A 25076-nucleotide genomic window follows, 5' to 3' on the forward strand; every position below is an offset into this window, starting at 1 on the left:
AATTAAACAACTATTTGTTGATGTTTAATTATTTGACCGACCCCTTGCTTGGGCACCAAGCAAGGTGGTCAGCCACTTATTAAAAGGAAAAGAAAGAAAATTTTTTTATAAAATTTTAAAAGAAGAAAACTTCTAATAAAATTTTACAAACTCTTTTTTTTTTTCTAATGTGGATATTAAAAGGAAAGTTTTAAAATTTAAAACCAAGTTTTAAAATTTAAAACATCTCTAATAATATTTCTTTTTAAAAGAAAGTTTTATAAATTTTACAACTCTCTTTTAAAACCTTGTGGCCTAATTTAAATTAGGAAAATTTTATAAATATTTAAAATCTCTCTTTTTACAAATTGTAAATATCTGAGGAAATTTAAAAATTCAAAAACAACCTTCCTAATTTAAATATTGCGGCCGACCCCTTTGCCCAAGGCAAGGGCTGGCCACTTCTAGAGAATATGTGGCCGGCCATTGCTTGGTCACCAAGTAATGAACCGGCCCCTTCTTGGACACCAAGATAGACTTTTCTTTGGATGGACTTGAGGCTTTATTGAGGCTACAACAGGGACCTAGAGGAGAAATTGGTTTTGGCCTTCCGATGAGCTTGAGTATCCCGTGCTCGCCCCGAATATACAACTCAAGTTCATCGATAATAACTCATTCCACTAGAGAGTTATTACCGCACTACCGCACCAATCCCAAATTACATTATGAGCTCCTTCTTATCATGAGTGTGTTAGTCTCCCTGTGTTTAAGATTACGAATGTCCACTAATTAAGTGAGTTACTGACAACTCATTTAATTAATATCTAGCTCCAAGAGTAGTACCACTCAACTTTATTGTCATGTTGGACTAGGTCCACCTGCAGGGTTTAACATGGCAATCCTTATGAGCTCCTCTTGGGGACATTCTCAACCTAGATAACTAGGACACAGATTCCTTCTATAATCAACAACACATACTATAAGTAATATCATTTCCCAACTTATCGGGCATATTGATTTATCGAGCTAAACCTCACCCTTTGATAAGTCAAAGAAATAAATATTAAATATACATGCTTGTTATTATATTAGGATTAAGAGCACACACTTCCACAATAACTAAGGTCTAGTTCTTTTACTAAGTCAGTACAAAAAGAACTTACCTAAATGATCCTACTCAATACACTTAAAGTGTATCAGTGTAATTTATTAGTCAAGATAAACTAATACTTAATTACACTACGTCTATTCTGATGGTTTGTTCCTTTCCATCTTAGTCGTGAGCAACTGTTTATAATTTATAGAGAACCGACAACATGATCTTCTAAGTGTGACTCCACACTTCATGTTAGCTACTATATAAATTAATTGAACAATTACATTTAACAAATAAATGTAAACATTTGACCAATGTGATTCTTTATTTCAAAATAAATGTGTACAAAAGCTAAACTTTTAATTATACACTCCAACACGATAGAGGGGGTGGGGTGAATATCGATTATAAAACTTTCGAAAAGAGTAAGCGCAGCGGAAAAGTAAAACAATGCTAACACAAAAGCTTTTTACTTGGTTCGGAGCCTGTGTCGACTCCTACTCCAAGGCCCGTACTCGTTGAGTACTTTCGTTGGGAAATTACTATCAATTCGAAAAATGGAATTACAAATTTAGTACAAGAATTGACAGAAAAGAAAATACCGACAAAATGAAAAGAATTAAATTGAAGAGAGCGCTTTTGTCGGAGTGGCCTCGTGGCGTTGCAGGAGCACAGTAGAGCAGTCTGAGAGTTTTGAGTTGTTCTTGAAGCTCTACCCCTGACCCTTGTTTTATATGAGGCTCGGGGCGTCCCAGATCCCTTCCGGGTGCCCTGGTGTGATGTGGCAGGCCCAACCAGCGAGCTCCACATGTATATGCCGCGAAATGGATAATATTTGCCTCCGGGGGCCCGGATCCCTTCCGAGTGCCCGGACCTCCTTTCTCCAGAAAATCCTTCTCCTGCAAGACAAGGTTAGTCCGAGGCAAATATATAATGTGTAACCTGCAAAACAAAGTGTTAGTACAGTTCATAAGTTCAACATAAAGAGTATGACTTAGATTCCGTCTTTCTGATACCGGAATCTAGTCACGATCTCGACTTAGATATCCGAAATGGATCTAAGCCGGATCAACGCCTAATGTTCCCTTCCTGGGAACGCATCCTCACAGTCACTCCCCTCCAGTGACATACCTTTACTTACCCGCCAGACGTCCGGCCAGCTCTTTGACCCGTTTGAACTTCTCACCAGCTATCTGGTCAGCCCGTCGACCTAGCTGGACTTTGTGCCAAGCGTCTGGTCAGCCCGTTGACCCGCTTGGACTTCGTGCCAAATATCCGGTCAGCCCGTCGACCCATTTGGACTTCGTACCAAGCGTCCGGTCAGCCCATCGACCTGCTTGGACTTCGTTCCAGACATCCGGTCAGCCCGTCGACCTGTCTAGACTTCGCCTACACACTCGGTCAGAGTGTTAGATAACGACAAACCTAACTTAACCCAATTTGTCATTCATCAAAACCTGAGTTAGACCGTCAGTGCTAACCGCACCAACACTTCTCGGTCGTAGTCGGAGGCGGAGAAGCCTGGACAAACCTAAACACACAAATACAACTCACACAAGAAGAGAAATACAAAAATACAAGTGAAAACACACTCTTCTTGCTTACTTGCTGTGTGTTGTTGTTGCCTCTTGAATCTTGGAGATGCACTCCAAGAACCCTCAAGAACTGGCAAGAAACTCGGAGGAAATCGTTGGTGAAGATCGTAGAAAACCGCAGGAAGAAATCGCAAAGATCTGTAGAGAAAATGCTTCACCAAGGCTTTAAACAGTGCTCCCAATCGATCCAATCCATCCCCAATCGATTGCCACGTCAGCACCGCTCCATCGCAGCCGTCCATCACCTGCATCCTGTCCAACGGTCAAATCCCAATCGATCGACCGATCAATTGGGAACATCTGGATTGATCGGTGGATCGATTCAAAAGCTTTCTGTGTTCTCGTGATCGCGCGAGAACTCCCCTTCCCAATCGATCGGCAGCTCCCAATCGATCGCCCGATCGATTGGGAAGGCCTCTGTGCTTGCGAATTATGGTCCCAATCGATCGACCAATCGATTGGGCCATTCCTTCCTTCACAACACACTCCAATCGATCCACTGATCGATTGGACCCTGGTTCAATCGATCACCCGATCGATTGACCGGCCTGAACTTGACTCAAACTCAAGTCCAAAATCTCCAACCCAACTCTTGGTCAACCGTGACCTGTTGGGTCTCCATGTGTAAAATACCAAAAAATGGCGAATAACTATAAGGGAAATTTTTGGAATTTTTAGAAATTTTTCGGGAATTTTTCGAAGACCGTATGGACGAGTTTACGGGGATAAATTGGGCCGCGAGGGAAGCCTGTTTAGGCTACCCCATTTTAACGAGGAAATGTTTATTTTCTTTAAATCCTTTCCTTTTCTTTTTATTCCCTCCTTCGCTGTTTCTTCCCTGATCCGCGTCGCGTGCACGAGCCACACTCTGGCCGTTTCTTTTCTTTCCCAAACCGCCGCCTCCACCGCGTCGATTCCGCTCCTCCCCTCGCCTACAAAACGGCCAACCAAAGGAAGCTTCGAGGTCTTTCCTCCTTTTGATCCCTCTCCCTCACCCTCTGCCCTCACGGCGAATTTGCCCTAGCGACGCCCACTGCCACCAGCGACGCCAAGCGCCTCTGTACAGCGCCACCGCCGCACGAAAGTGCCACCGACCTCCCTTGTGCCCTAGCGCCGCTGCCTCCCTTGCCCTCTCGCGTCGCCCCCGGTTGCCACAGCCGACGCCGCTTCTCCCCGACGGCACCGCTGTTAGTTAGAGCCCTAGAGCCAATCATTTGATGATTGTTGTATGGACACATTGTATCATATTCCTATGTATATAAAGGCATTTATTTTGGTTATTATACTTATTTGTATTGGTGCCAAATAACTAAGTATAATAATGTCCTTGAGTAGAAGGTTCTTATCTATATAAATCGATTGGTTGAATCGATAGTGAGATGGTATAGAGAACACTACTCTTAATCATTCCTAGTCAAGTATTAACATTCAGGGACAATATTAATGCGACGAGACTAGCATGTAGGTCAACTCGATGACTTGATCTCACAAGTCATGGATATTAGATATCAAGTTGACACATGGGTATGCATTGGAGAATGTATACTGAATGATCCGCTATGAGAAAGTATCATGGATCGTTATATGAGTGTCATATACTTTCTCATGTGGCTATTAGTATGACTGTTAGTCCTTGGACCTGAAGTCACCATGGTTCCCTACATAAGGAGTTGCATACTTTGACTTTGTCAAGCGTCACCCGTAACTGGGTGGACTATAAAGGCGATTATTGGGTATGTAACAAATTATGCGGAGGGATGTGAGTGATGTAGATGGGATCTATTCCTCCTATATAACGGGAGTGACATCGTTATTCTTGATAGAGTGAGACCACTAAGTGCATAGCCATGCCCAAATGAATCAATATGAGATATTGAGCTCATTTGATTATAGTGAATCTACTTGGAGTTCAAGATTTAGATTGATCAGAGGATGACACCGTCTATGCCTCAAATTGATCAATCTAGATGTCAAGGATAGAAGGACATTTGTCATATATTGTGAAGAGTCACAATTAGTAGTCACAAAGGTGATGTTAGATCTCAACATTCTTGTAACTTGGGTAGTAATGATGTGTTTCTAGATACCGCTCATTACTTATGCTTCTAAATGGGTTTAGGAGCATTGCCAACATTACAAGAACATATAAGGTCACACACAAAGGGTAATTAGTTGGAGATTAGGTTCATTTGATGAACCAAGAGGATTAGGTTCATGTGATGAACCAAGTTGGATTAAGAGTAATCCAAATTAGACTAATTGAGTTGGACTCAATTTGATTCATGTGTTGAATGAGTCTAATTTAGATTATGACTCATTGAATCAATTTAATTCAATGAATATAGATTTATTAAATTAAGTTGACTTGAATCAAATGGTTGGATTTAATCAACCATGGGAGGTAAGAGGTCAAGTTTGACTTGACTTGAGAAGGAAGATTAAGAGTCAAGTTTGACTTGACCTTGACTTGACCATATACCTTCATTAGATGACTTGGCATGAGGGTCGGCCAATAATGATGTGCCACATCATCAAGACTACTTCATGGTATGTCACCTCATGAGAGAAACCAAGAGTTGTGACCCTTGGTATCCCATGGAGGTTACAAACCACCATGAAGTGGCCGACCACTTAAAAGGTGAAATTAGTGCATTTGTGTGCTAATTCAAGGCAATTGATTTTCATCTTCTTCCTCCTCTCTTCTTGTTCTCCCTTTCCTCCTCCTTGGTCGAAACCTCCTTGAGTGCTAGCACACTTAATAGGTTTTCTCCACCTAATTGTTCGTGTGGATACACATAGAGGGGTGTTCACTTAACACCCTTGAGATCCGACATCTTCTTAGACGAGCGGGATAAGCGAAGGGCTTCGCATCAAAGGTATAAATCTCTACCATGTAGATCTAGAGTAGATCTAGGTTAGAAAACATGTACATGAAATTTTTATCTTCGCACGGATCCGGTGACATGGGACTTCGGGGTTTCCACAATGCAAAAAGCGATTTTTGCGGCTCGAAAGTCGCAAGACTCTTTATTTTTATATATGTTGGCAAATTAGGTTTTATGGCCTCTTTATCTGTGGTAGGGGTTGCTTATGGCTCTTTTGAGACCTTGGTTTGTAGTTGTTTTTGGAGCTATTTGATTTTTATTTTGGTATCAACTATGATTTTATCTTTTACAATTAAAATTCTATTGTTTCCACCTATAGTCTTGTCCACATCAACATTGCTACTATCAGTATTTTTGGCACTCCTATCCGGTAAATCAAGAAGTTCCCTTATTTGAAGATCTTTATCTCTAAGCTGGCACTCCATCTCAACAATTAAATTATCCTTTGATGTTAAAAGACTATCCTTTTCATTTATTAACATCCTCTAAACTTTTAATAGCTGCATATAATTGTTGCTTTAAATTTTTATTATGTTCTCCTTTTTCCTTGGACTCACTGCAGTTTACCATCTCTAGACACTACAGTATACCTTCTTCATCTTGATGTGAAGATCCTTAGCCTATAATTAGTCATTGAGTTGGAGGAGACTAGTGTGATACCAAAAAGAGCTCCGACTCTGCCAAAATTAAATCTATAACAATTTGCTCTATAGTCACACGATCTATCATCTTTTTGACTATGCCAATATGATAGTTAGGCTAAGTCCACCGAATGATTCTAGGAAATCTTTAGGATGGTTTAGATCAATGATACTTATATGCTCACTCACCCATACCTACAATGCGATTATAATGAGTAAAAAATATTCACAACAAATTTTGGGAGCTAAATATAATCTAACTTACAACCAATATATTTGGAAATCCCTTGAGGAAAGGAGTTGAATCAGCAACTTTTGGTTTTGCCCTTAATGTAAGCTCCAAACCAATGGCTTCCAATTGAGGAGCCCTGAAATTGTACACTACATTATACTAGTTAAACATGGCTAAGTTGTCAAAATCATCTACGTAATCAATTAAGGATAGCACAAGTATTCTAACAACGCTGCTATTACCACAAAATAGAAGAGTTGTAAAAAAATACAGGATATACTACAGATCATTGCGCTAGAGGAGGGTGAATAGCGCTAGTGACTTTCACATTCGTTTAAAACATGGAGAGTAAAATTCACCAGAGTAAAGATAGAAAAGAAAAATAATGCTAACACGACCTAGTTTTACTTGGTTCGGAGCCTATGTAACTCCTATTCCAAGGCCTACACTAGTTGAGTGCTTTTGATAGGTAATCACTAATCAATCGGAAAGATTATAGATACAATATCAATTTAAGTATAAGCAATTTGAAATATAAACAATACTGATGACTTAGAGGTAGGTCTTGAGCGTAGTCATCGTTAGAGCAACATTTGGGCATTGTAGAGTCGTCTATCGAGTAGTGCACAGGAGAAAAACTTGTTCGAATTGATGTCTTCAAGGTACTAGTCGAAACCTCCTTTTATAGCCCCATTCGAGCACCTAGACCCTCTCTCGGGCTCCTGGAGTGTGTTGACATGGTGAGCTCTCATTGAAACTTCATCCGAGAAGTTTATCCATGTCTGGGCACCGGGAACCCCTTCGGGCGCCTAAACCATTGACATGAATCGGCCAGTCATCGTGCTCCAACGTAGAGTGAAGATGAGATTTTGTTTGTCCAGGCACCTGGAGCAACTCTGGGTGCTCGGACCGTTCGGGTACCTCGCTAAGCACCCACTCGAGGTGCTTCCTCGTTGTAGCTTACTCGATTTCCTGGAGCAACTCTGGGCACTCGGACGTCTGGGCGCCCGGAACTCCGAGAGCCCTAACAAGATCTGGGCGCAGGAAGCCCATTTTCTAACCGCCAACTTTCTGCATCACAAAGTTAGCACAAGCACAAATAATATGTAAAGTAATGTAATTTTAGACAGTGTTCGAACTGTCCGGTCCTGATTTTGAGTTTCATTAAAACTCTAGGTCGGACCGACGCCTACTATTTCCTCTTTAGGGAATGCGTCCACACCTACTCTTCTCTGGAGAGGTTATCTTTTGCCAGACCAGTCCTCTAGACTGTTTATACTTTTTCTCAGCATCCGAGACCTCAAGACTTTCACCTAGAGTCCTCGACCCTAGGATTTCCCGCCTAGTGTTCTCGACCCTAGGATTTCCCACCTAGTGTTCGCGACCCCCAGGACTTTCATCTAGCGTCCTCGACCCTAGAATTTTGCTTAATGTCCTTGACTTGCCAAGTCTTTTCCCAATCTCATGGACCAGGACTTCGTTGTCTAACTGTAGCTAGGAGTTTTCCATCTTTTACTTAACCATAACTAGGGCTTTCACTTTGCTTAAGATCACTTACGACTTTTCTGCATACTTAGTTCAACTCGTTAGATCACACATAGCTTAACTTTGAACCTTTGCCAATATCAAAATACAAATTTGATTAGCTAGTGTTTCTAGCACCAATAATCTCTCTCTTTTTTATTAACACCTTTTTCTCCCACTTTAACACATATCAAAAAATACTAAGTAGAGATAAAAAAATGTTAACTTGTAAAAATAGTACTTAAATTTGAATAGCTAACTTTTAATCTTTTTCCCAAATTTTTTTTTTAACTTTAAGCTACCCTAAAAAGTATCACTTAACTTTATTTTCAAAAAAAAAAAACTTAGCTTTAAAATAAATTTCTTTAAAAAATACTTAGCTGAATACTTAACTTTGAAAATAATTTCTTTTATTTAATTTTAAGAAAATTTCTTAAAAGGTACTTAACTTTAGTTATGTTTTTAAAAAGATATTTAGCTTTATGAAAAATACTTAACTTATCCTTTTAAAAAAACTACTTTTTGAAGATATTTAAGTTAATTCCTTTTACTCAGAAAATTTTTACTCAAAAGTTTTCTTTAAAAGGTTTTCACTCCCTAGAGCAGTCCTTATTCGACAAATGGATAGCATCTCCCCTCTAATAGTGATAAATAAACCCTAGACACATACCCACTCAGCTATACAAGTATAATAACATGCAACCCACAGGGCTATACTTAAAACACAACCATACAATTTAATATGTAGCACACATGGCTGGATCAACAATCACTCAGTTGTATATACAACCCACACAGCTGGAATAGAAAACAAAATAATAAACATATCACATGGTTGTAACAAAAACACAACGGAAGGCATAGAAAAGCTACATAATCCAAAATGATACAATGAATGTCGGCATGACTTAAACACAACAAAATAAAATAAAAAATGATAAAGTAGCCCCATGGCTAAATACCAAGATCAAGACAAAATTATTACAATGCCAAGTACCATAAGGAAAAACATGCAAGAAAACAAAAGTGAAGGAAAGACCATTTTCTGATGTGATGTGAGACTAGCAAATAGGATACTTCAAGTAACTCCACAATCATCTACCTGTTGTCTGAGGAAAAAGACAATACATAAATAGAGTGGTGAGTGCAGGTGACTCAGCGAATAATAGATAAGATAGTGCACAGTCAATATAAAATATGGAGATTAAAATATACAGTCTAAGTAGGAAAATAAGAACATGATCATATATGACATAATTAATGCACATAACCCTAACTGATATAATAAATGTACATAATCATAATTAACATAATGAATATATACATAATTTAGAATAGACACATGCGGTATAGTGATTAGTAAACTCTCTAGGGATCAACAACAAATCTGCTCGTAACACCTGAGCAATATAATCGACAATATATACATGTATGATATATGAAGCATGACAATCATATACAATAATCATATCTCAAGCAAATACAACAACTATAAGCAAATGCAGATATATCTCTGAAAGATGTAGCGTACATCATATGCATATAAACATGATGTGTCACTCCTGCATGCCACTCACAACCGCCACTATATTTGAGTGATCGAATGGGCAGGACTGTGACGACTACTTGTGTCTCCAGTTACCACTACATCAGAATGACCGAGATGGGCGAGATGTAAAGTAGCTATCTAGCTACATAACAATGAGGCTCATTGTCTGCATGACTCTAGCTACCACTACTCAGAGTGGCTAATTGGGCACAACCAGGACAAGCTCCACTCCTAACTACCACTCTCCCTTAGTAATCGAATGGGCAGCTAAAAATGACTGACAACTCTTTCAATCATAAGGGAGACTTTAGTTGTCAGCATGTAGTGCAATGATGGACATGATGTAAATAATTATGATACCGACACAATCATTATCATACAACATCTCAATCCACATAAGTACCTTCAGTACATGATCTATCATAACCTAAGTCTATAGGTTAGAATAGAGCCAAAGGTGTTTACTAATCAACAAATACAATAAGTAGCAACACTAGATATATACACCCTATACACATACGCACCCTACAACGTATGTATAATCAACATGATACTTTAATAGTCATACCCGACACATATGCACACTACAACATGGGTATAATCAACATGAAACCTCTAATAATCACGCTAGACACATGTACTCACCCAACATACAAATAAACAATCAATATGGTAACTCCTATAACACATACCAAACATGTGTACACTCAACATCATATGCATAATCAGTATGTTAACTCATTTAACAAGATATCTCCTACAATATATACTCTACATGTGTATACACAACAGAGTATAGATATCAAAAGCCAAGACTGTATATGATATAACTAGATCATCTCTAAGGTCAAGTAGATAAGTATCAAGCAGGATAAGAGCAAATAGATTTAAGGTAAAGTAACCTAATCCATTAATCAAAATAACCATACACTAAGTTCAATGAACTAAAGAGACTAAGAAAGAAGTACCCACCTTTATCTGTCGAAAGTGCTAAACAATCCCACGTTGAGATGCTTGTCTCGAATCAACATCCTACAAATTATATAATGTACAGATTTAGCTAATTACATATGAATTAAATAGCTAAATCATATCTTTAAACCTATTTAGGGTAACTACAATCGAATATGATTATTGATTAACCACCTAAACTAGAGTTAAGTTGGTTTAACCCTAATTAATTCATCATCTTCATTAGATTAGATTTAATCTCTTTAATTAACCCTAACCATTCCACAACCTAATTATATTAGGTTTAAACATGAATCATCTCCAAAACTCACTCAAATCTGATAATCATTCTAATAATGCTAATAATGATCATGCTATCAACACCACAAATTAACCCAACAACAATAGATCATAAAACCAAATCTCCATCATCACAATACTATTATTCACTTCCCCTTCCTCTTCTAATTTACATTTACAACCACTACCATATAAATCAATCCACAATATAGATCCTCTAGCCTTACACTTATTTGGTTAGCATGATAAATCGATCGGCTAGAGTTAAAATCATCAACAAGCGCTAATAGAACGATTAACCCCTTCCAAAAATTGCTAACAAAATTCACCTTCATCTACTGAGAAACACTTCACAGCATTTGAATGAATCGAGCTTAGGGAACAAGGGAATTTCTTACCTAAGCTTCTCTTCTGATAATGGCTCATGGTGGTCGACGATGGTCGACTGGAGATGGCAGCAACCACCAGGTCGAGTTGCGATAGCAGTTGTTGGACTCGATATATTGTTGGTCAGCGACAGTGGTAGGATGCACCAGTATGCATTGGGAGCTACATCGTTAGAGGTTGCAATCGAGTTATACTGTCGACCATGACAATATCTAAGATGTTGTTGTTTGACAAAAAAATGACAGAGGGGCAGTGCCACAATATGCTCGTAATGGAGGAAATGGCACCATCAGGAAAGGAGAGTAGATGGTGTCATCTTCGGTAGTTTGTGAGGAGGAGGCGACGCCCGGATTGGGCCCGCGGCGGGGAAAGGGACGCACGACGTCGACAGTGGTGCTTACAGTGGTTGGCATTACAACGACGACGACATCACTGATGTGCATGAAGGAGGAGGTTGGCGATGATGGGGAATGACGACGGGGTGATAGCGAAGGAAGCTAGGGAAGCGGTGAAGAGTGGATCGGGAGAGACAACTGGAATCTGGGAAAATGAAGAGAATCGGAGGAAATGGGAAATGTAACTTAGGTTTCCATTATATAAACCTAATTTAATTCCAACGTTTAATTAATTGTAAAGCCCGAAAAATTCCCGAATTTATTTTAGAAATATCCTATGATTTCTCTAGATTTTTAGGATATTTTTACATAATTTTTGGAGTACCGGAAGTAGCAAAAACAAATAGGTCGCAAAATAACTTAGGCGGGAATCGAACCCGAGACCTATGGTGTAAGGGATAATGCTAGTAACCAGTTGAACCCAGCAGGACCGTGCTGAAGGAAGAGGGAATCAATTATATTTATAATTGATTTTGGATGAATTAATTAGTAAATATAAATAAGAATTTAAGTGAGAAGTTTAGATTATTTTCTCACCGTAGCTTTTCCTCACCCGAAACCTAAAACCGCCGCACCTCTCCTCTTCCCCTCTTCCTCACGCACGGCACACACCAAGCTAAGGGTCAAGGGAACATCTTCCGGCGACGACTCCAACATGAAAAAGGTTCTCCTCCGCGAGAGGAACGCGAGGACGTAAGCGGTTCGTCGAACGGAGCAGTTTTCCGGAAAACCTAGCGGTTAGAATCGTAAGAAAACCTTGCGATTGAGGTAAGAAACCCCTCACCTGCAGTATAATTGCTCTCGCTTGTTAGTTTTGGCGTTAGTTTAGTAATTTTACAGTTTTCAGTTTTAGGGTGTGCTTTTAGTGCATACCAAGCATTCGGTAGAATGCCCAATTCAGAAGGATGCACCAATAGGCGTCCTAACAGCATGTAAAATATATTAGAAACATTTTATTCAGTTATTTATCAGTTATTACAGCTATATGGATCAGATATCCATTGGGTAGGCTCCCACAGTAGCCTCTAGGTTCAGATAACCTAGCTCTAGGTTCAGATAACCTAGAACAGCAAAGTAAAATAAAACAGTATTCAGTATTTTACTTTTATTCAGTTGGCACTGTACTTGGATCAGATATCCATGGGTTGGACTCCCACAGTCGTCCCTAGGTTCAGATAACCTAGTAACCCTGCTGGATTCAGAACTTGCAATCCCGGGTCTCGTAGGGATGCGCGCACAGTAAGTACAGTTGCCAGGGCCCCAGCAGCATGTTTAGTATTTTCATCTATTATTATATATAGTTTTTCCAAATATGTAATCAGTGATGGAAACACTAACTTAGTTTCAGTTTCAGTTGATTATCTCAGTTAAGTTTCATGATTTGAGTTCATGACCAGTTAGATGTATATGCATGACCAGTTCAGTATGTATGCTTAGTTTCAGATACAGTATGCTATGCTCAGCTTGTTTGTATGCCATGATCAGTTCAGTACATGTTTGTATGCCATGCCATGTTGCCATGCTCAGTTCAGTTTTCAAATAGCATGTTTTGAAACCATACTCGCATCGTTGCATGTTTTTGTGAGGTAGATGGTTTCTTACTAAGCTCTTTAGCTTACAGGTACTACTTTTCTTATACTGCAGATACAGGTAAAAGAAAAGTGGACTAACGGAGGCTGGAGGACAATGCTATGGAGGTGTGTGTGTGCAAGGGGTTTGGAATAAAGATCCTAGGGGTCGAAACAGCTTAATTCCAGTATTTACGTTGTTAGTTTGTTTATGGTTTAATCCTTAGCTGGTTAAATGTTTTAATCCAGTAAAACTATGCACTATTCAGTTTGTTCAGTTTAGGACGCATGTAGGTTAATGTTAGATTGTTTTTCATGTATCTAGAACCTATGTCTGTGAGTTGTGGTACGTTCCAGTGCCTGAAAGTTCTGAAATCAGAAACTCTGATTTCGTATCAGAGTTGGATCGGTCTGCCGACCGATCCGTTGCAATATCAGGATCCTGGATCGGTCAGCCGACCGATCCAGAGGCATACAGTATGCTACTGTATGCTATCTGATCGGTCGTCCGACCGATCCAGCACCGAACAGAGAGCATCCAGCGTTTCCAGGTGCCTGGATCGGTCTGCAGACCGATCCAGACACACCTGGATCGGTCTGCCGACTGCTGGATCGGTCCGCAGACCGATCCAGCAGGGCACAGAATCGTAGCAAGTTGATCGATCCGTGGATCGATCAGCAGCTAGCTGGGAAGTTAGTTCTGAGTTCCTAGCTCAGATGGGAGGTCAAGTATCCTCCTTAGCACATGTACACCAACCGGAATGGGGCTTGAATCCTTCCTTATAACAGCATGGGTGTATCAGTTGTCAGATTAACTGAGTCAGTTAGTGAAATTTTATTTTACCCAGTTTTCCGCACAGTAGCTTCAGTAGTTAATGTAGCGATCCGGCTCACAGATTAGTACCCAGGAGTTGGGTCGTTACAGAGTGGTATCAGAGCAAGTTCCTTACTTCCTACACACACATCAGCATTGTGCCTACAGCTTCCAAGTAAGAACATCTCTCACTCAATTTTGTTTTCAGCTTTCATATCAGTTATAAGTGCTTTCATGTTTGCTCTCATGTTGGTAGTTAATTAATTCATGTTTACAGTGATAGTATTTAACATGTTACCAGTAGTTAACTATAACATGATAGCCTAGTTATATATATGTGTTCTCTGCTATTTAGAAAATGGTACGAGGACGTCCAGCTAAGAAAGCATCAGCGGCTGAGCCCCAGCATGAGGCAGGCAGTTCAGTGCCTCCCCCAGACCTTACAGCACTAGTGGCTCAGCTACAGCAGCAGTTAGCTGAACAGCAGCAGGAGATAGCCTCCTTAAAGGCTAACCAGCAGACTACTCCCCCAGTCACTCCAGTAATCACAGAGGTTGTACCAGCTCAGCCTGCAGTACCAGTCCCAGTAGCCCCAGTAGCAGGGGCTAAGAGAGAAGCTTACCTTATCCAGTGGCAGAGAATAAAGCCCGAGAACTTCTCAGGCACCAGCGAACCATGGGATTCTCAGGCATGGTTTAAAACACTGGAAAGCACGATGGAGCTTCTAGACTGGCCAGAGCACGAAAAGGTGAAGTGTGCCTCCTTCTGTTTAACAGAAGATGCACGCATGTGGTGGGAGCGGATTAAATCGAAGTGGCCAGTAAACCAGATGACATGGGCAACTTCGAGAAAGAATTCTTCGAGGAATTCTTTCACATGCAGTCACGAACCGACACTATGACGAGTTTACAGAATTCCGGTAACCTATCGTTCAGGAGGCCGTGAAGAAATTCAACAGTTGGCCCATCTGTGTCCGAACTAGTCAGCTCAGAGAAGGAACGAGTACGCTTGATGAGAGATCGCAATGAATGTGGCTGGTGGCGTTCATAGGCCACAAACCACAGAGGAGCTAGTGAGTAGTGCTCTGATCACCGAGCACTATCAGCACAATATCACCCAGCAGAAGCAGGTTTCCACAGAACCCAAGGGACAAGCTAGCTCAGGTACTCAGCAGAAATAACAGGGACATAGCTCCAACTGGAAGGGGAAACGTAAGGCAAGCAGTGACCCAAAAGGAGGACCAGCTGGAAAACATTCCAGACATCCCAAATGTACTACTTGTGGGAAACATCATCCAGGAGTTTACCGCAAGGGTACGCGAGGTTGTTTTGAATGTGGACAGGAAGGGCACATGGCTAAGCAGTGCCCGAACAAGAACAGTCTTCCTCAGCCTCAGCCGATACAGTATGGAGCTCAGCCAGCGCAGCTACACCAGATGTATGCAGCCTTAGGTATTAGAAGCCCCCACAGCTAACACAAATGCCAGGATTTTCTCACTGACCAGAGAGGACGTAGCAAATGCCTCGACAGTTGTCACAGGTCAGATCAATATTTTACAGCATAATGCAACTGTCTTATTCGATACTGGGGCAACCCACTCTTATGTATCCAGGGCATTTGCCGAGAAATTAGCAACACCTCCAGAGGTACTCAATAGTCAGTTTCTGACAACACTACCCTCAGGAGACATTATGGCATCTACACACTGGCTCAGAGCAGTGCCAGTCATTATAGCAGACAGAGAACTTTTTGGTGATCTGATAGTGCTAGAAATGACTGACTACGATGTCATCTTTGGAATGAATTTTCTGATCAGATACGGCGCTTCTATAGAGTGCCGTAAACAGAAGGTCATATTCCAACCTGAAGCAGGAGTACAGTTTGAGTACATGGGAAAACCAAAGAGAAAAGCCAGGAAGTTTCTCTCAGCACTGAAAGCACAGCAGTTAATGGATTCAGGATGCATGGGATTTTTAGCAAATGTAGTCAACACCAGCCAGGACAAGAACCAACAGCTTTCAGAGGTTCGAGTCGTTTGTGACTACCCAGCAGTCTTCCCTGAAGAGCTACCAGGCTTAGCACCAGACAGGGAGATTGAATTTGAGATAGAGCTCATTCCCGGCACAAATCCAATTTCCAAGGCACCGTACCGCATGGCTCCAGCAGAACTGAAGGAACTTCAGGAGCAGTTACAGGAGCTTCTTGACAAGGGTTTCATACGCCCTAGTCACTCACCATGGGGAGCACCTGTGTTGTTCGTGAAGAAGAAGGATGGAAGCATGCGCCTATGCATCGACTACCGTGCCTTGAACCAGGTCACAATTAAAAACAGGTACCCTCTTCCCAGGATAGATGACCTGTTTGACCAGCTAAAGGAGCCACGGTGTTCTCTAAAATTGACCTCAGATCGGATATCACCAAGTTAGAGTCAAGGAAGGTGATATACCTAAAACAACTTTCGGGACCGGACACGGACATTATGAGTTCGTAGTCATGCCTTCGTGACAAATGCTCCACCTACTTTCATGGACCTCATGAATGAGTATTCAGAGAATACTTAGACAAGTTTGTCATCGTGTTCATCGATGACATTCTTATCTATTCAGCACTCAGGAGGACCATGCAGAGCATCAGAGAATAGTAGATCCTTCAACAGAATCAGCTGTACGCCAAATTCACGAAATGTGAATTTTGGCTAGACCAGTAGCCTTTCTCGGTCACATCATCTCCAAGGATGGTGTTATGGTAGATCCCAAAGAAGATAGAAGCGTAAGTAATCGAAGAGACCCAGAACGCCAAGGAAATCGAAGCTTTCGGGATTAGCAAAGCTACAGAAATTCAGAGAGTACTTCTCCAGATAGCCTCCCACCGATGCCTCTCACCAGAAGAACAAGAAATTTCAAGGACATAGGATCATGAGAATGTCAAATAACTAAAACGAGATTGACCAAAGGCTCTATTTTAGCTATACCAAAACATGACCGACATCTGACGCCTAAATTGGGATTAGGAGCAATACTGATGCAAAGGCAAGGTGATCGCCTATGCCTCCAGACAACTCAAGGATTATGAGAGAAACTATCCTACTCACGACCTTGAGCTTGCAGCAGTGGTGTTCGCCCTCAAGATTTGGAGACATTATTTGTACGGAGCTCAAGAGTGTATACAGATCACCAAAGTCTGAAGTATTTCTTTACTCGAATATGCGACAGCACAGATGGTTAGAGCTGGTCAAAGATTATGACATAGATATCCTCTACCATCCAAGGAAAGCTAATAAGGTAGCAAACGCACTCAGCAGGAAGTCCAGTGCTACCTTATTATCTTTAACACTATGTCACCACCCCTAAGGAAGGAGATTACGACCTTTAGTCTCGAGCTTATAGTCGGACAGCTTTCCACTATGTCCTTATCATCTACCTTGCTTGATGATATCCAGACAGCTCAGCCTGAAATCCAAAAATCAAGCAAGGGTTAGCGTAATCGAAAATGGAGAGTTCAGAGTGTCCGCCAGTGGGGTAGTGTACTGTGGTGAGAGTGTTCCGATCGGGAGGAACTACGAAATGATTCTAGACGAGGCTCACAGACTCCTATGCGATGTATCTGGTTCCACCAAATGTATCAGGATCTAAAGAAACGATTTTGGTGGCTCGGGATGAAGCGAGATATCGCCAGACACGCCAAGATCTGTCTAACCTGTCGGAGGGTTAAGGCAGAACATCAGCGACCAAGAGGAGTTTTGCAGCCAATCCAGATTCCGAATGGAAGTGGGAGGATATCTCTATGGACTTCATAGTGGATTACCAGAACCATGAATGGTTTCGATGCCATATGGGTAATAGTCGACAAATCAGCTCACTTCTTAGCTATTAGAATATCCTATTCCATGGAGCATAGCTCGGTTGTATCTCAAGGAGATTGTCAGTGCATGGAGTCCCACGAACCATTATATCGCATGAGACAAGAGATTTACATCACACTTCCGAAGTGTGTGCGCACTATGGGCACCAGCTAAAATTCAGATGACCTTCCATCCTGATGGTCGACGAGCGAGTAAACCGTACTCAAGATATGCCCGAGCTTGTGCCCTAGATTTCAAGGAAGTTGGTGCAAATATCCGAGTCTAGCAGATTTGCATACAACAACAGCTATCGTGCCACTATCGGCATGGCTCCTTATGAGGCACTCTATGGGCGGAGGTGCAGATCACCAATCTGCTGGTACGAGAGTGGTGAACAGAACCAGAGCTTCAGACACATCTAGTAGCAGATACCACAGCACCATACACAGATTCGCCAGAGGATAGAGACAACGCAGAGCCACGAGAGCTATGCCGATACACGACGCAGACACCTAGAGTTTTCAGTTGGGGACAGTTTTCCTCAGAGTAGCTCCCATGAAGGAGTCATGCTTTGGGAAGAAGGGCAAGCTAGCTCCCGATATGTGGGACCATACCTTATCACGAAGAGAGTGGGCAAGGTAGCATATGAGCTAGAACTACCTCAGAGATGTCACCGTCCACAACGATTTCATGTCTCCATGTCAAGAAGCATATTCCACGCCACCTGTAATTGAGCCCCATGGTACAGTCCGTGATGATCTCAGTTATGACAATCGGCCTATTCGGATAATAGATCGAGCAGTAAAGAAATTACGGAACAAGGAAGTACCATTAGTCAAAGTCACGCAAAATCACACAGCAGAGGCGACTTGGGAGACAGAGGCCATGAGATGTATACCTGTAATTGTTTTAAGTTCTGGATGAACTTTTATAAGTATGGGGATTGTAAAGTCTAAAATTCGATTTATTTTAGAAATATCCTATGATTTCTCTAGATTTTTAGGATATTTTTACATAATTTTGAGTACCGGAAGTAGCAAAACAAATAGGTCGCAAAATAGCTTAGGGTGAATCGAACCCGAGACCTATGGTGTAGGGATAATGCTAGTTGAACCCAGCAGGGCCGTGCTGAAAGAAGAGGGAATCAATTATATTTATAATTGATTTTGGATGAATTAATTAGTAAATATAAATAAGGATTTAAGTGAGAAGTTTAGATTATTTTCTCACCGTAGCTTTTCCTCACCCGAAACCTAAAACCGCCGCACCTCTCCTCTTCCCCTCTTCCTCACGCACGGCACACACCAAGCTAAGGGTCAAGGGAACATCTTCCGGCGACGACTCCAACACGAAAAAGGTTCTCCTCCGCGAGAGGAACGCGAGGACGTAAGCGGTTCGTCGAACGGAGCAGTTTTCCGGAAAACCTAGCGGTTAGAATCGTAAGAAAACCTTGCGATTGAGGTAAGAAACCCCTCACCTGCAGTATAATTGCTCTCGCTTGTTAGTTTTGGCGTTAGTTCAGTAATTTTACAGTTTTCAGTTTTAGGGTGTGCTTTTAGTGCACACCAAGCATTCGGTAGAATGCCCAGTTCAGAAGGATGCACCAATAGGCGTCCTAACAGCATGTAAAATATATTAGAAACATTTTATTCAGTTATTTATCAGTTATTACAGCTATATGGATCAGATATCCATTGGGTAGGCTCCCACAGTAGCCTCTAGGTTCAGATAACCTAGCTCTAGGTTCAGATAACCTAGAACAGCAAAGTAAAATAAAACAGTATTCAGTATTTTACTTTTATTCAGTTGGCACTGTACTTGGATCAGATATCCATGGGCTGGACTCCCACAGTCGTCCCTAGGTTCAGATAACCTAGTAACCCTGCTGGATTCGGAACTTGCAATCCCGGGTCTCGTAGGGATGCGCGCACAGTAAGTACAGTTGCCAGGGCCCCAGCAGCATGTTTAGTATTTTCATCTATTATTATATATAGTTTTTCCAAATATGTAATCAGTGATGGAAACACTAACTTAGTTTCAGTTGATTGATTATCTCAGTTAAGTTTCATGATTTGAGTTCATGACCAGTTAGATGTATATGCATGACCAGTTCAGTATGTATGCTTAGTTTCAGATACAGTATGCTATGCTCAGCTTGTTTGTATGCCATGATCAGTTCAGTACATGTTTGTATGCCATGCCATGTTGCCATGCTCAGTTCAGTTTTCAAATAGCATGTTTTGAAACCATACTCGCATCGTTGCATGTTTTTGTGAGGTAGATGATTTCTTACTAAGCTCTTTAGCTTACAGGTACTACTTTTCTTATACTGCAGATACAGGTAAAAGAAAAGTGGACTAACGGAGGCTGGAGGACAATGCTATGGAGGTGTGTGTGTGCAAGGGGTTTGGAATAAAGATCCTAGGGGTCGAAACAGCTTAATTCTAGTATTTACGTTGTTAGTTTGTTTATGGTTTAGTCCTTAGCTGGTTAAATGTTATAATCCAGTAAAACTATGCACTATTCAGTTTGTTCAGTTTAGGACGCATGTAGGTTAATGTTAGATTGTTTTCCATGTATCTAGAACCTATGTCTATGAGTTGTGGTACGTTCCAGTGCCTGAAAGTTCTGAAATCAGAAACTCTGATTTCGTATCAGAGTTGGATCGGTCTGCCGACCGATCCGTTGTAGTATCAGGATCCTGGATCGGTCAGCCGACCGATCCAGAGGCATACAGTATGCTATCAGATGCTATCTCGACGGCCGTCCGACCGATCCAAAGACCGAACAGAGCATCCGTTTAGTGCTCGATCGGTCTGCATCGATTCAGACACACCTGATCGGTCTGCCGACCGATCCAGCCTTTGCTGGATCGGTCCGCAGACCGATCCAGTAGGGCACAGAATCGTAGCAAGTTTGATTGATCCGTGGATCGATCAGCAGCTAGCTGGGAAGTTAGTTCTGAGTTCCTAGCTCAGATGGGAGGTCAAGTATCCTCCTTAGCACATGTACACCAACCGGAAAGGGTCTTGAATCCTTCCTTATAACAGCATGGGTGTATCAGTTGTCAGATTAACCGAGTCAGTTAGTGAAATTTTATTTTACCCAGTTTTCCGCGCAGTAGCTTCAGTAGTTAATGTAGCGATCCGGCTCACAGATTAGTACCCAGGAGTTGGGTCGTTACATTAATTCAATCAATTCTTATTTATATTTTCTCTATGCCTAGTAGATTCATCCCCCTTAAACGTGTCATATGGACTTCATTTAAATCCTAAAACAATTTCTAAATTTTTTAAAAAAATCTAATAAAGTTATTTCTCTAATAACTTTATTATTTAATTATCGTATCTTATAAAGTACTTACCTTTAGTTATACTTTTAAAAATACTTAGCTTTATTAAAAATTCTTAGCTTATCATTTTGAATTTTTTTTTTTTTTTTGAAGATACTTAACTTCTTTTACTTTTCCTTAATTAATGTCAAAAAAATGGAATAACTTTGTTTTGTTTTTGAAAATACTTAACTTTTAACCCCCCTCCTTTTCTCTTCTTTGATTAATGCCTTAAAAAGGTGACAGTTAACTTTAAAATAGGTAAAGTGAGTACCATCCTAGAGTTCAAATATGCAAAAAACTAAGTTTTAAAAAGATATTTAAGATAATCATCTACTTTCTTGATTTTCCATCTCACTTATTCTATGTTATCAAACATGTTAAACTTATGAGTTTATGTGAGATGGAGTTAAGTTATTTTTAATTTTTAAGTTAATTTTAAGTTTAAATGTTTAAAAATATTAAATCTAAATTTGTGGAAATTAATCATGCTTGAATTTAAAAAATATTTAAGTTTGAATTTAAAAAATATTTAAATTTAAAATTTGAAAAATATTCAAGTTTCAATGATTAAATTTGAATTTTGAATTTTGGGGAATTAATTAAGTTTTTTAAAAAAAGTTATGTTTGAATTCTAATTTAAGTTTTAAAAATTAATTAAGCTTTTTAAATTAATTAGATTTTGAAATTAATTAGAATTTGAACTTAATTTAGTTTTTGAAATTAATTAGATTTTGAAATTAATTAAGTTTTTGAAATTAATTATGATTTCAAAATTAATAAAGATTTTTAAATTAGAATTTAAAATTAATTAATATTTTAAATTAATTAGAATTTGAAATTAATTTAGATTTTTAAATTAACTATAATTTGAAATTAATTCAACAACAACAATAACAACCAAGCCTTTTCCCGCTAGGTGGGGTCGACTATATGAATCCTTTTACGTCAGTGAGCTCTATCTCCTATTATATCATCATTTATATTTAAATAAATTTTATCTTGTTTTATTGTTGCTAACCAAGTCTTTTTTGGTGTTCCTCTTCCTCGTTTGATATGCATGTTTATCATAGTTTCACATCACCTAATTGTTAGTTAGAGCCCTAGAGCCAATCATTTGATGATTGTATGGACTCATGTATATCATATTCTTATATATATATTAAGGCATTTGGTTATTATGCTTATTTGTATTAGTGCCAGATAAAATAAGTATAGTAGCGTCCTTGAGTAGAAGGTTCATACCTATATCAATCGATTAGTTGAATCGATAGTGAGATGATATAGGGAACACTACTCTAATTTATTCCTAGTCGAGTATTAACATTCAGGGACAATGTTAATACAATAAGACTAGCATGTAGGTCAGCTCGATGACTTGATCTCACAAGTCATGGATATAGAGATATCAAGCTGACACATGGGTATGCATTAGAGAATGTATACTGAATGACCCGCCATGAGAAAGTATCATGGATCGTTATATGAGTGTCATATACTTTCTCATGTGGCTATTAGTATGACTATTAGTCCTTAGACCTGAAGTCACCATGGATCCCTACATAAGGAGTTATGTACTTTGGTTTCGTCAAACGTCACCCGTAACAGGGTGGACTATAAAGGCGATTACTAGGTATGTAACAAATTATGCAGAGGGATGTGAGTGATGTAGATGAGATCTATCCCTCCCATATGACGGGAGCGACATCAATATTCTTGATAGAGTTAGACCACGAAGTGCATGGCCATGCCCAAATGAGTCAACATTAGATGTTGAGCTCATTTGATCGAGTGAGTCTACTTGGAGTTCAAGATTTAGATTGATTAGAGGATGACACGGTCTATGCCTCATATTGATCAATCTAGATGTCTAGGATAGAAGGACAATGTCACATATTGTGAGGAGTCACAATTAGTAGTCACAAGGTGATGTTGGATCTTAACATTTCTTGTAACTTGGGTAGCAATGATGTATTGCTAGATGCCGCTCATTGCTTATGTTTCTAAAAGAGTTTAGAAACATTGCCAACGTTACAAGAACCTATTGGGTCACACACAAAGAACATGTGGATGGAGATTAGGTTCATATGATGAGCCAATTGGATTAGGTTCATATGATGCACCAAAGATTGGATTCAAAAATTAGACTTATTGAGTTAGACTCAATTAGATTCAAATGTTGAATGAGTCTAATTTAAATTTGATTAATTGGGTCAATTTATATTAATGAATTAGATTCATTAAATTAAAATTGACTTGAATCAAAGGTTGGATTTAACTCAACAAGGAAGAGAATTGGTCAAGTTTGACTTGACCAAATGGAAGTTGAAACATCAAGTTTGACTTGATGTCTTGCCACATCATCATGAAGGTTGACTCATCCTACTTGGCATGACCAACCTAGCCACATCATTAGCCACATCACCACCTCATAATGGTATGCCACCTCATTGGAGGTTACACATCCAATTGGTTTTAATGTGGCCGGCCACATTAATGAGGGGCTTTATGGTGTGGCCGGCCACACATTAGATGGTGTGGAGGTTTTTGTTTTGGGAATTGATGTGGTGTCATTATTCCTTCTTCTTCCTTGGGTTCCCCTCTCCTCTAGAGTTGCTGTGGTCGTGGCTATCATGGTGAGGAGAAGATGTTGAGTTGTTTCCAAGAGCACAAGGGAAAGTGAAGGTCACAAAGGAGGGTACTAAAGGAGTGTATGTGATTCTCTCTTCTATTTCTCTCTTTTCTCCTTTTTGTTCCCATCCGAGAGCTCTAAAAAAGTGCTAGCACACTTGGGGCTCTCTTCTCCATCTTTGAGTGGTAGAAGACTACTCCTTGTTCGTGTGGATATCACTAGAGGAGTGTCTACATTGACACTCTCGAGATCCAACGCTTCCTTGGGCGAGCGGGACTAAACGAAGGGCACGCATCGAAGGTAAAATAGTTTTTCCTTTGTAGATCTACTGTAGATCGTAGTATAAAACTCGTATTTGTGTTTTCGAAATTTTTCTTTGTACGGATCTACGGCTTTGGGTGATTCGGGGTTTCCGCGACGCGAAAAGCGGTTTTCGCGGCCCGAAAAACCCAACAGTGGTATTAGAGCCACGTGCAAGGCGAATACGAGTTTGTTTTTTGGTTTTATGAAAACTAAATTTTCTGTAATTTTCTGTAAAATTATGATTTTATAGTTTTTATGGGTAATTTTTCCGTAGAAGCGAAGCACAAGTGTCTCGGCACTTGTAGGCTTCGGCTACCGGAAAGATTTTTCCAAAACGGCTTCGTTTTGCTCCAAATCCATTTGGGACAGCGGGCTTGGGTGCCATTAGATCGCAAAGGAGCAACTCACGATGGTTAGATCGTGGGTAGGGGTACTGCCCCTAACCCCGCAAGGGGATTTGCTCCGCGATTGCACCCGAAATCGCTAAAAACGAACCCGTCGGGAAGATTTTTCCGAAACGGCAATGTCTCGGCCCAAATCATTTTGGGACAGCGGGTTTAGGCGCTGTTGGATCGCAAAGGAACCCTCGCGATGGTTAGATCGCGGGTAGGGGCACTGCCCCTGGGCCCCGATTGCGCCCGAAACCGCTAAACGGGACCGCCGGGAAATTTTACTCATAAAAAATTGTAAAAATTAGTTTTAAAATTATAGAAAATTATGAAAATATATAATTTTGAATTATATATTAATTTTGTGATAGTCATGGCCCAAAACCCAATATGATTGGTTGTGTTGTAATTCATAATACGGCCTGCGTGCCGTTATGTGTTTGCGAGTGTTGTATTATATTCGCGACCTGCGCGTCGTGCCTTCTCTTATTTTCTTGTTGTAAATTAGATTTAGACTCGAATGTAACTCGAATTTCAAATTGTAATGTACAAATTGGAGCGGTGGAGGGTCCACACGAGACGGAGTTCCGAGGCGGGCACGAGCAACACAAGGTGGTCAAAGGGAGGAGCTTGGAGAAGCTGTTGACCCTAGGTTGACCATTCG

At 40.4% G+C, this 25076-nt stretch overlaps 1 long non-coding RNA gene across 1 annotated transcript; it reads left to right on the forward strand.

The window, feature by feature from the left end:
* The first annotated feature begins 12264 nt into the window (after nucleotides 1-12264).
* LOC121987442 lies at nucleotides 12265-13451 on the forward strand. Its single transcript, XR_006113593.1, has 2 exons — nucleotides 12265-12302; nucleotides 13179-13451. It is a non-coding gene; the product is annotated as an uncharacterized LOC121987442 (long non-coding RNA).
* The last annotated feature ends 11625 nt before the right edge of the window (nucleotides 13452-25076 follow it).

This window comes from Zingiber officinale, chromosome 5B (genome assembly GCF_018446385.1).
Source record: "Zingiber officinale cultivar Zhangliang chromosome 5B, Zo_v1.1, whole genome shotgun sequence".
Taxonomy (NCBI): domain Eukaryota; kingdom Viridiplantae; phylum Streptophyta; class Magnoliopsida; order Zingiberales; family Zingiberaceae; genus Zingiber; species Zingiber officinale.